Source organism: Nicotiana tomentosiformis, chromosome 1 (genome assembly GCF_000390325.3).
Source record: "Nicotiana tomentosiformis chromosome 1, ASM39032v3, whole genome shotgun sequence".
Lineage (NCBI taxonomy): Eukaryota > Viridiplantae > Streptophyta > Magnoliopsida > Solanales > Solanaceae > Nicotiana > Nicotiana tomentosiformis.
Genome location: NC_090812.1, coordinates 154,913,293 through 154,926,779, shown reverse-complemented (window position 1 = coordinate 154,926,779; position 13,487 = coordinate 154,913,293). Strand labels below are relative to the sequence as shown.

The 13,487-nt window shown below is 36.3% G+C and overlaps 1 long non-coding RNA gene across 1 annotated transcript; it reads left to right on the top strand.

Moving 5' to 3' along the window:
• The first annotated feature begins 3,669 nt into the window (after positions 1-3,669).
• LOC138904137 (uncharacterized) lies at positions 3,670-6,382 on the top strand. Its single transcript, XR_011413366.1, has 2 exons — positions 3,670-3,798; positions 5,665-6,382. It is a non-coding gene; the product is annotated as an uncharacterized lncRNA (long non-coding RNA).
• The last annotated feature ends 7,105 nt before the right edge of the window (positions 6,383-13,487 follow it).

Below are 13,487 nucleotides of genomic sequence, written 5' to 3'. Positions count from 1 at the left end.
GTTTCAGGTGAGTTTCGGATGGTTAACGGATCAAATTCGTACTTAGAAGAAATATGGAAATTTCTGTCTTCTAATGTAATCGCACGTGCGAGAGTCTAGGCCGCAGGTGCGATGCCGCATGTGCGGCATGTGGAACGCAAGTGAGGAGTTTGGAGGAAAGGAGGAAAGGTCGCAGGTGCGAGGTTGGGTCCATACCTGCGAGGTCGCAGATGCGGCGTTGGGGGCGCAGAAGCGACGAGACTGCAAGTGCAATGGTGAGGTCCGCACCTGCGATTGCGCAAATACGATCCAAGGTTCGCAGAAGCAGAGGCAGTAGGGGTAAGTGTACAGAAGCGGAGATTTAGCCACAGAAGCGAGAAATTGAGCCGCAGGTGCGAAAGCACTGGGCAGTGTACAAAACAGAGGAGTTCCGATATTTTTGTCATTTTTGACATTTCAAGCACGGTTTTGGGCGATTTTTCAGAGAGAATTCACGGAAAATCATGAGGTAAGTCATTTGTGATCATTGTTAGTCAACAATATTGATTTGTCATTGCGTATTTCGACTAGATTACATATTTTTGAAGTGAAATTAGAGGATTTGGGCCTAGGAATTTCAAATTAAGATTTGAATATTTGAGGGTCGAATTGATGTCGGAATTTGATAAAATTGGTATGGTTAGACTCGTGGTTGAGTGAAATTTTGGATTTTATTATTTTTGTCGGGTTCCGAGACGTGGGCCCCATAGGCGATTTTTGGGTGAAATTTTGGATTTTGATGGAAAATTTATATTTTCATATGGAATTAATTCCTATAATTTGTTTTGACTGAATTGAATTATTTATGACTAGATTCGAGACGTTTGGAGGCCGATTCGCGAGGGAAAGGCATTGCAGAGTAAAGAATTGCACGGCTTGAGGTAAGTAACACTTCTAAACTTGGTTCTGAGGGTATGAATCCCCGAATTTGGTGTTATATCAATTGTTTGAAGGTGACACACATGCTAGGTGACGAGCGTGTGGGCGTGCACCATAGAAATTGTGACTTAATAAATTCTGTGGAGTTGTAAAATTAAAGAATCATGTTATTATCCGAACATTTTCCACGTGTTAGGAAAAATTGAGTTGAGACTCGTATTAAAGATCATGATTGGGCTATGTGACGATATTTTAGGACCCACAGGGTCGTGTTGCTGTTGAATTGAATTGTTTTTAAAATGTATATTTCATACTCAGTCTTGTTCATCCATTATGAGTATAATTATGGGATCGGGGTTGCCCGCCTGCAGCAGGCCATATTGGCTTTATATATATTATTATTATACGAAACGGGGTTGCCCGCCTGCAGCAAGCCTTATAGGCTTTATTATTATACGGATCGGGACTGCCTGCCTGCAGTAGGCCATATCGTCTTTATATCACGCTTGGGCTAAAGGACCCCCTCTGGAGTCTGTTGACGAGCGCAAAACACACACTTAAATTGTGCTCGCTAGTCAAAAATAGTATAGTATAATTATCGTGTCCACAGGGATTGGATTTAAACAGTATTATCATAGTTTGTAGCTATATTGCTATCCAGGAGGATCAACATTTGAGATATATATGAATTCTAACTACAAATAACTAAGAATCTAAAGCAATTGACTAATGACAATCGCAATAAAGGTAAGCAAGGAAGTTATCAATGAGAGAAAATATGGGTTGATAAGATAGGTGCAAGATACTTATTCGGGATCTAACTCTAGATAATTCACTTCTAATGTTCAACTGAATTTCTCGAATTCACTTAATTATCAGTACAAATATTTAGTATAAACTCCTCTCTCGATTAAGTCTCAACCTAACAATATGAACCAATTTAAGCTCGGTGAAGATATGCAAGAATTCGTAATGGATTGGTCTTTAGGAGAACCTCTTTCGATTATCCTCCTAATTAGGTTTAATCAAGGATTCAACTAGTCTCTTTCGAATTCTTAGAAGAATCTATGAACTCAACTAATAATATAGTGTAAATATATCACAAGTTATGCCTCTTTCAATTACAAGAACAAGTGAATATAGATACAATAATTAAATCTTCTAAAAATGATTCAAATACATAAAAATAGAGTTATAATCCACAAACAACCATCAATACACCAAATCCATCACAACCCAAAAGGTTCTACTCCATAGACATGGAGAAATTCTTCACAGATAAAATAAAAGTAGAGAAAAACATAAATACAATCTAAACCCGGATTTGAGTGAGGAAGGAAGGATGAAATCCTTGTGCTCTTTCTTCTCCAAAGCTTCCCTAGGTCTAAGGTATGTCAAAAATATGTCAAAATGGTGTTTTGAGGTATTTAATCTACTCCCAAAGCAAATCCCGTACGAAACTACCATTTCTTAGTGAAATAGGGCTTTTTCCGGACAGGACATGTGCGACTGCACACGTGGTCGCGCACTTTGCACACCATTCTGCCCCAAATGCACGCCCAGTGCGCGACTGCGCACCTGGGTTTGTATAAGTTGGGAATTTGGGAAAGTGTAAAACATGGAAGTTGTATCTCTTTTAAATAGATTTCCAACGATATATTGTGGAGCCTAAACGGAGTTCAGAGCGAAAAGTTATGTGCATTTTACTAGACACTACACAATATACCTACTCGATTCTTCGTTTCGTTCCACTATCATCCGTTGATCCCCGCACTCGATCCCGACTTAATCTTTGGGATTTTACTCAGACTTCAAAACTCCAAAATAGCATGAATTCATGCCACAACATCTACATAGCTCGAAATCACTCATGTCGGGTATAAAACACACAATAAGTGCAAAACACGCCTAATTAAAGCTCAACATAAGTAAAGTGCAGTGAATTAGAGTGCAATAAGCGACTAAAACACTGGATTATAGCCTACCATCCTCTGTACACACCCCCAGTAAGCGTAGATGATTATATATTTGGGACGGACTTCCCAGGATATGGACTTGCCATACTTATTTATAATGTGATAAATTTTTCCTGGACATGGATCTTGTCCGTATCATTTACATTTGGGGATAAATTATCCCAGGGCTGGATTGGCCTTATATGGTATTGAGTGACTGATTGTTAGTCGATGTGTATATATATGGGGGATGGAATATCCCTGGGCTGGATTGGCCATAAACAGTACCGGATGACCAAATGATTAGTGACCAGTAGTACATGAGGTCTTTCCACTGAGATGTCATATTTCTCATATCATGAAGAATTGATCTATTTTGCTTGTACTGAGTTTAACTATTGAACTTGAAAGCATGCCTACATTTCTGTACTGGACTGTACCTGTGGAGCTCGTCACTACTTTCATCCCATAGGTTAGTCTTGTTACTTATTGAGTTGGTTGTAATCATACTACACTCTGCACCTCGTGTGCAGTTTCAGGTGCTTTCAGACACGACGATTGTTAGATTTCAGAGTGCTATCCGTTGGAGAATATTGACCTAACAATCGCCATGTCTGAAAGCAAACCAAATTGATCGGTTTTTAAAATTCAGAACCAAAACCAAACCAAACATAAAATATATTAATTTTTTGGTCGGTTTGGTTCTATTTTCGGTTTGATTCGGTTTTTGAGTTTTTATGAACACCCCTACCTACCATGAACACCCCTACCTACAATAACTAAAATAAAGAGGGCCTAACTGTCAACTACCGAACTTAACAATTAACTGGACAGTCGCATTTCAGCTTTTTCTTCAATTAGGGCACACAGAGATCGCAAACTGAATTTCTCTTCGGCAATTGCAATCAGATAACGGGAATTTCTTTGCTGCGTTACTCTTGCAACGGTATTATTCCCTTTATCTCTTTTTCTGCTATTTCACCTTCTGCTTCGGCGACTAGATATTATTCTTCATTTCATTGCCATATTGAGAATGTCAAGTATTTAGACGATGCTACGAGTCTCTTCCATCGAATGGTCAGTGCGCAGCCTCTTCCTTCGGTTTTTAGCTTCTCTAAATTATTAAAGACTATGGTAAATATGAAGCATTACTCTGCTGTTTTTCCCTTTTTCGAGAAATGCTGAAATTGGGCATCCCAATTAATGATTTCATCTTGAGTACAGCAGAGTAATGCACCTAAAAATTAAAAAATTTATGATCAAGCACTGATTTCGAATTTTTTTTTTTTTTTTTTTTTTTTATGTCCAAACGGGCTCTAGATCTCCAAAACAGCCCATTGGTGCTGAAAAGGTTACTGCATCTTTTGAGGAGTCCTAGCAGTTCTTAATTACAAGAAATGTCACAGATGTCTTGGATTTGACAAAATCTTGTCATATTTTAGTTGACTAAATGACATGCCCGTATTCTTCTTCTTTCTTAATTGCTGTATTGACGGTTACAGGCCTGAGATGCAGAGATATTCTGCTTCTTGGTCCCATTTCCCCTTATATCATAACTTGTTCTGCTTTATCTGTCGTGTTGAATGAGCATCAGGAACAATTTGTGATAAATGTTCAGTTTGATAAATTTTCTGCTTTAGCTAAGGATATTTTTGTTAAAAAATTATTTTCGCAATAAAGTGACTAAATTTGAATAGTTTTGAAATATTGGCTAAAACTTATTAAAACAAGTCATTTACCAATTTCTTCATATAATACCATTTTTCTTGTTGTGTATTGCTTTTACATGATTTTTCGGTGTTGTCCCGTCTTCTTTTCTTTTTTTTTCTCAAATCTGTCTTTAGGTGACGGGGGGTTTGGCATGGACCCTACCTTGAAAATTAAAATCCAGAAGTAAACACATTAAGGAGGGTGACATAAAACCTAACCTCCACAAAAATAAAAGAAAATAAAGGCATATTCCTGGACTCATGAAGAAGGATATACAACGAAGATACTATCATTTGGAAAGGACCATTTTCCTTATTCACAACTGCAGTGATTAACCAAAGCACAAAAAGTAACATCACTGTTATCAGGTGGATCATATACAAAATAGCTTTTTGGAGTATCTTATTCTAAAATTAGGGAGTTGATCATTGTCCATGTATATAAGTGTCCCCTGGCCTGAGATGGAAGTTCTTGAGTAGAGTAAAACCATTTAACACCATTTATCTCAGCTCCTTCATTAGTTAATGCATCCGCCACTTTGTTTCCTTTCCTGAAGCAGTGCATGACTTATATTTCATTAAAGAAATTAGTCTTCCTCTTAGCTTCTTCAATAGTAGTCAGCAAACTCCAAGGAGGATTAAACTTTTCAAGCATCCAGTTAATAACTAAGAGTGAATCCAATTCCATAATAATATTTTTGAGTCCCTGATCTATGCACCATTGCAGCCCCATATTTAGAGCCATAGATTCAGCTGCATTATTACTCTGGGTACCAAAAGATGCTGCAAATGCTCCTACCATTTCTCCAGTGTGCCTTCTAATGACCCCTCCTCCACCACTAATACCGGGATTACCTCTAGAACATCCTTCACTTTTTAATTTAATGGTCCTTTCTAGAGGAAATTTCCATAAGACTTTGATAATAGTCAACTGTGATCTAGATTTCACAATCATCTGAGTCAATTGTGCCCATGGAATTGCTAAGTCAACCTGCCTGAACTGCTTATGGATAATCAGTGTAACATCATGACAAATTTGGTGTACAATTTTAGGAACAAAGAACCTTTGTTGATCATATTTACTCTTATTTTTCTCTTTCCAGATATTCCAACTGATGACCAAAGGGGCTGCTTGAAGGAGTTTATGGATTGGGTTCTGATATTCTGAGAACCACCAAACCATCATCTGGTGCCTAATATCACCATCATAGTCCAAATTGGTCTCTGAAGCATTTCCAGACTGCTTTGCTGATGTTGCTATCAATGAAAATATGATGCTTATCTTCATTCATTGGTTTCATGCAACAAGCACATTTTGATGGAAAATGAATTTCCATCTTTCTGATATTATCATTTGTGGGTAGTTTGTCTCTCAAAAGTTTTCAATCGAAAATAGAGATTTTGAAAGGAATAGCGTTATGCCATAAGAACTTATTCACAAAAGAAATCCCTTGTCTTTGTCTCAGGCTATTCCAGGCTGAGAAGCATATGAGCTGACCATTAGTTGAGCCAGTCCATATTGCTTGGTCTTGTACATTTGAGTTACCTATTTTGATACCTCTAATATGTTCAACCAAGTAGCCTAGAATAGCTTGAGACAATTTAGGAATATTCCTGGAATTATTAACAATAAAGTTACATACCTTATCCTAATTATAAATGGAACAACTGCAAAAGTTGGATAAAGGATCCAAACCTGTCCAGTTGTCCCAGTAGAAAGAAGAATTTCCTCCTTGGATCCTCCATGTTATATGTGGTTCTACTTCTGTTAAATGAAGAATTTATCCTCCATGTTAAATGGGCTGGATTGCTTTGAGTTTCTTTTCCTGGGAACAGGATGAGTTCTGCTGCAATACTTAGTCAATAAGAATGGTGGAAATTTATTAGTTCTGAAAAGCCACCAGATTTTGGCTGTGAAGGCCTTGGTGGTGTCACTCAAATTTTTAAAACCCACTCCTCCTCCTTCAGTAGGATAACATAACTTTCTCCAAGAGGCCCAGTGATATTTCTTGCTTCCATCCTTTTGACCCCAGAAGAAATTAGCGAAGAATCTTTCCAACATCTTAAGCACAGTTTTAGGAGGATGACAAATGGATAACAAGTATATAGGAATGGCAGACAGTACATGCTTGATAAGAATAACTTTGCCTCTTAGAGATAAAAGTTGACCCTGCCAACTAGTAATTCTATGAACAATCCTCAATGTCATTCCAGATAAGTATTGCACCTTCTTTCTACCTGTATATATCAAACATCCTAGATATTCAATAGGGGAAAATTCCCTTCTGAATTTTAAATGCCTTTCAATAATTCTGATGCTATTTTGATGACAAGTATGGTTTACTAGGTAGCAACTCTTTTGGTTATTCGCCTGTTGACCTGAAACTTTCTTATACTCTGCTAGCATCTGCTTGACGAGTCTAAGAGATTTTGTATTACATGAGGTGAAAATAATCAATTCATCTGCATAGGTGAGAGGTCCCTTCTTATTCATGGTAAATCCTAAAAAATCAGGATTTTCATGTAGATTGTTTAATGCTCTAGAAATAGGGATGGCAATGGGGCAGGGCGGGTTATGTTTTAACTCACAAAATTTCAACTCGCCCCGCATAGCATGTTCACCCGCATCTACCCGCCACATACCTACACCCGCATCCACCCACCTTGCCCCGCATAGCATGTTCACCCGCATCCACCAGCCCCACCCCACTCCACTAAAGATTTTTTTTTTTAATTTAAACTTTGAATTTTCTGCTTCTGTTTAAGTTAGTTAATTATATTTACTTTCATTAAACTAATTCATTTTCCTTTTTCTTTGGAATATATCAAATAGAATGTTTCTTTTGGGATTTCAAATATGGCTTCATTTAAGGCGAGGCATTTCAGTTGCTTCAATCGTGTCTTTAAGAGTATGCTTTTGAGCTATTAAGACTTGAACCAAAAATGAAAAAAAGAAGCAGAAAATAATTGATGTAGATGAATTACAAATATAAAACAAATCAAAAGAACTTTTTTTAGAAGAAAATTGTTGGTGTTTCCTTGTTCCATTGCCAAAGCATACTTGCCATTTAATCTTTTGCTTTTTGTTTCTTCTAGGGGGTGGGGGTGAGGTGTGTTCGAGGGGAGGGGTTGAATTTTAAAATAGCCAGCAATAGGATTTTTCACCAATACAATAATAGAATTTGTGTAGAATAGATTCATGTCTTTCTTAGTTTGTGTCACTATTTGAACCCGCACCCGCAAATATTTTATAAAAAAGAAATTCAACCCGCCTCGCACAAGTCCAAACCCGCCCCGCCCCATATAGGTTCAAACCCGCCCCGCACCTACACCGCCTCATTGCCATCCCTATTTAGAAAGAGCCTCAATTACTATAATAAATAGAGAAGGGGATAAAAAGTCTCCTTGCTTTAAACCCCTAGCTGATTTGAAGAAACATTCTCTTTTACCATTAATAAGGATATAGTACCATACATTGGATATAAGGTTTCACAGTGTGTATCTATTGTTCTGCAAATCCCATTTTTCTCATAACCCCACAGAGAAACGTCCATGATATTCTATCATAAGCCTTGTTCATATCTAGTTTGATGACTGCATTATTCCCTGTATTCTTTTGATTAATACCATTAATAATCTCTTATCCCGTCTTGTTTCTTGTTATTATTGTGGTACCGATGCTTGCCTCAGTCGAGGGTCTATTGGAAATAGTCTCTCTACCTCCACAAAGATAGGGGTAAGGTCTGCGTACACACTATCCTCCCCAGAGCCCACTATGTGAGATTATACTGGGTATGTTGTTGTTGTTATTTTTCAAGAAATTAGTGAATATAAAAAATGAATGGATGGAAATTATTTACAGTTTTACACCTCCAAACTTTGTTAAAAATCAAATTGCCCCTATACTTTAAATAATTGTCATTCTCTCCCTTATTTCTCAATTAACTTTTTAAAATGCATATTTCAACCTCTATAGTATTAACATTTATCTCTTTTGTGTTTTTAATTTTTTATGTTCTTAGTATATCACGATATTTTTCTCTTTTTCAATATCTATGCTATAAACTTATCAATATAATAACTAAATTTTATTTTCAAAATGAAAAAAATAAAAATGGTAATTAAGCATATAATTTAACGATGTTTAATAATGAAAAGGATGAGCAGAATAAATATAATATAAATAATTTACTTTTATCAATAATTTTATTATTAGCAATTAAATTTCAAAAATCTATTTAAACAATCTAAAATAAAAATAGTGAGAACCTTATAAACATTCAATGTAGATAATATAAAATATTATAAATACTAAAAGCAAAGACAAATTTTATATAGTTGTTGGTTCTCAGCCTGGATCCCTAACATCTCTCCACTTAGCTCTCTTATCCACGTACTTCTAAACCAACTAGATTCTTCCCTCAAAGTCAAAGATCTTTGGGATAATAATCGTTGGGACCTCTCCAAAATCTCCTACGATTTACCCCTCCATGTCATCCAAAAAATTCGCTTTATTAGTATTTTCACCTTACAAGGTTCCAAAGACATACCAATTTGGGTTGTTACTCCTAATGGCTCATTCTCTACCAAAATAACCTATAAACACATCTCCCCGCGTGCCCACATCAATTATAGGTTCCACTGGATATGGAAATTAAATACTCTTAATAGAGTTAAGTTTTTCCTATGGCAATGCTTGATAGAAAATTGTATTTGTAAAATAATTCTGGAGAAGATAAAATAATATATAAAGAGAAATGTAAAAGAAACAAGATTTAATCCGATCTCACTGAATTCACAGTGTTTCCTTAAGGATTTTAATCCCCTCCTAGTACCCAAGGTTGTGAATTATTTCCTCTCAGGATAGAACGAATTACACACTGGTGTAGCGGCAGTTCAAACTCCAGTGTTTCAGCGAACACAAAGATCGATAGCAAATCACACTTACTGTTGCTTTCTTTGTAGTTAAAATAATGCAAAAGAAATGAGGAGAACTCAGAAATTCGTATGAAAAATCTGAGAGAATGGACTGGTATTTATATCCAATGCTGAGCTCAAACTGAAAAGGTGCAACTCTTCAAAACTGAAGAGGTGCAACTCTTCAGAAGGGTTGTTTTTGTAAAAAGGCCATAACGTAAATGGCTTTTACAAAAAGCGAAGGGCATATAACGCAAATGGCTTTTACAAAAAGCGAAGGCATATATTGTTCCGTTGGATTTAATATTAATTTTTCGTTTACAAAAAAATAAATATTTAACAATATTTCTGTCAATATTTACTATTAACAAATAAATTTGGTCCAAAAAATTAATCAATCAATCATTTGATCAAATCCGAAACCGAAGCCGAGCGAGCGAGCGACGATGACGACGACGACGTGAGGCTTGACTTCTTCTTAACTCTTTAAGAGTTAGAAGAAGAGCAATTGTATATATACCCATCAAATACCTTTTCCTCTTCCAATATGGGACCATGTCCCTTTGTCAAGGAGGGAAACTCAAATATTTTCAATTTCCCTCTATTTCCCATTCACCCTCTTTCAAGCTACATTTAAGCTTAAAAACCCAACAAATCCCCATATGAATGGGGAATGACTATATCACAGAAATATGCATGAAAAACTGTGTGATTCGCAAGCAAGGATTAATTGCATCTGGATAAGTTGGTTTCCCTTTGAACTTTCCGTAATGAACTTATGTCGGATATACTCGGTCAATCGGCAGATTTGATATATTTGAACTGTCAAACTTTGGTGTATACCTAGATAACCATAAGTCACACAACCAACCCTTAACCGTCTTTGGCTCTTATTGTTGTGTTCGTTTCAGCCATGAACATTGCTGGTTTCATAAGTGCGTAGAGAAATGGCCTTACAAAATTCTCCTTGAAGCGGCTAATACTTCACACTTACATAGGTGATTCCTAAATATGTCATCCTGTAGATACACTATTTGATATACCCCGTATCAAATTAGAAATCATTAAAAAGCCTACTTGGTACTGAACATTGTCTCACCACGAGAATGGACCAAAATATTAGTTCACAATGTTGAACCGGCATTAATGACTTTGTTTGATATCCTTGAACCTAGATCTTGGGATCTCCAGTCTTCTAGGTAGAGTTACCGCCGCAATGACTTGTTCTCGGCCATAGTCCTATTTCCCTCGATGATTTCTCAACTACCTCTCTAGTTAGGCCTTTTGTAAGTAGATCCGACACATTATCGCTTGATTTTACATAGTCAATCGTGATAATTCCTCTAGAGAGTAATTGCCTAACAGTTTTATGTCTTCGTCGTATATGACGAGATTTACCGTTATACATCACATTCCCATCCCTTTCAATTGCCGCTAGTCCATCGCAATGTATGTATATTGGTGACAACGGTTTGGGCCAAAATGGAATGTCTTCTAAGAAATTCCGGAGCCATTTAACTTCTTCACCGGGTTTATCTAAGGCTACGAATTCAGCCTCCATTGTAGAGCGGGCAATACAAATTTGCTTGGACGACTTCCAAGATACCGCCCTCCATCAATAGTGAATACATATCCACTTGTGGACTTAGAATCAGTTGAACCGATGATCCAATTTGCATCACAGTATCCCTCAATCACCGCAGGATATTTACTGTAGTGCAAAGCAAAGTCCTGGGTATGTTCTAAATATGCCAAAACTCGTTTCATTGCCATCCAATGAGATTGACCTGGATTGCTCGTGTATCGACTCAATTTACTTATAGCACAAGCTATATCTGGTCGTGTACATTTCATGATATACACTAAGCATCCCAACACATGAGCATAATCCAATTGTGATATGCTTTGGCCTTTGTTCTTTGCTAATGCAAGATTCACGTCAATTGGAGTCTTTGCAACTTTAAACCCTAAGTGCTTGAATTTTCCAAGTATTGTCTTGATATAATGAGATTGTGACAATGCCAAACCTTGAGGAGTCTTATGGATCTTAATTCCTAGAATTAAATCAGCAACTCCCAAGTTCTTCATATCAAACTTGCTAGTTAGCATACACTTAGTCACATTTATGTTGGTAATGTCATTACTCATTATCATCATATCATCCACATATAAGCAAACAATGACTATGTGATTTGGAACATTTTTTTATGTACACACATTTATCACATTCATTTATCTTAAAACCATTTGACAATATAGTTTGGTTAAATTTTGCATGCCATTGTTTGGGTGCTTGTTTTAGTTCGTAAAAGGACTTAACAAGTCTACAAACCTTCTTTTCTTTACCAGGAACCACAAACCCTTCAGGTTGTTCCATGTAGATTTTTCCTCCAAATCTCCATTTAAGAAGGTCGTCTTAATGTCCATTTGATGAATTTCAAGACCATAAACTGCAGCTAATGCTATTAACATTCGTATGGACGTAATTCTTGTAACTGGAGAGTATGTATCAAAATAGTCAAGACCTTCTCGTTGTCTATACTCTTTGACTACAAGTTTTGCCTTATATTTATCAATAGTGCCATAATCTTTCATTTTCCTCTTAAAATCCATTTTGAACCCAAAGGTTTATTTCCAGGAGGAAGATCAATCAATTCCCATGTATGGTTGTTCAATATGAATTTTATTTCACTATTGACTGCCTCTTTCCAAAATAATGATTCCGAAGAAGTCATAGCTTCTTTAAATGTTCGAGGCTCATTTTCCAATAAGAAAGTCACAAAATTTGGTCCAAACGAAGTAGACGTTCTTTGACGTTTACTACGTCTTGGATCCTCCTGATTAAAAGTACTTTCTTTTGTTTCTTCCCGAGGTCGTTTAGATCCTTCAACAATCGACACATTTTTTTTTATACGGATATATATTTTCAAAGAACTCAGCATTATCTGATTCTATAACTGTATTATTATGAATGTCGGGATTTTCTGATTTATGAACCAAAAATCGATATGCTTTACTATTGGTCGCATATCCTATGAAAATACAATCAACGATTTTCGGTCCTATTTTTACTCTTTTGGGTTTAGTAAACTTGCACTTTTGCCAAACACCCCCACACTTTAAAATAATTCAAGTTGGGCTTCCTTCCTTTCCATTTTTCATATGGAATGAATTGTGTTTTTCTATGGGGTACTCGATTTAGTATCCGGTTAGACGTAAGAACGACTTCCCCTCACAAGTTCTGTGGCAAACCAGAACTTATGAACAATGCGTTCATCATCTTCTTTAATGAACAACTCTTTCTTTCTGCAATCCCATTAGATTGGGCGTGTAAGAGGATGTTGTTTGATGCATAATTGCATATTCTAAACATATTTCTTCAAAAGGAGATTAATATTCACCACCCCTATCACTTCTTCTCATTTTGATTTTCTTGTTAAGTTGTGTTTCAACTTCATTTTTGTATTGCCGGAATGTGTCTATTACTTCATCTTTGCTATTAAGTAAGTAAACATAGTAATATCGAGTACTATCGTCAATAAAAGTTATGAAATACTTCTTTCCACCACGAGATGGTATTGACTTCATGTCGCAAATATCCGTGTGAATTAAGTCTAAAAGATTTGAATTCCTTTCAACTGACTTATAAGGATGGTTAACATACTTAGATTCCACACATATTTGACATTTTGATTTGTCGCATTCAAACATAGGCAATACTTCCAAATTAATTATTTTCTGCAAGGTTTTATAATTGACATGACCCAAACGTATATGCCATAATTCATTTGATTCAAGTAAGTAATAAAAAGCTGAAATTTTATTATTATTCTCAACAACCATTACATTCAGCTTGAAAAAACCCTCAGTGAGGTAACCTTTTCCTATAAACATCTCATTCTTACTTATTACAACCTTATCGGATACAAAAACACACTTAAACCCGTTCTTAACAAGAAGTCCAACAAAGACAAAGTTCTTTCTAATCTCGGGAACATGAAGGACGTTG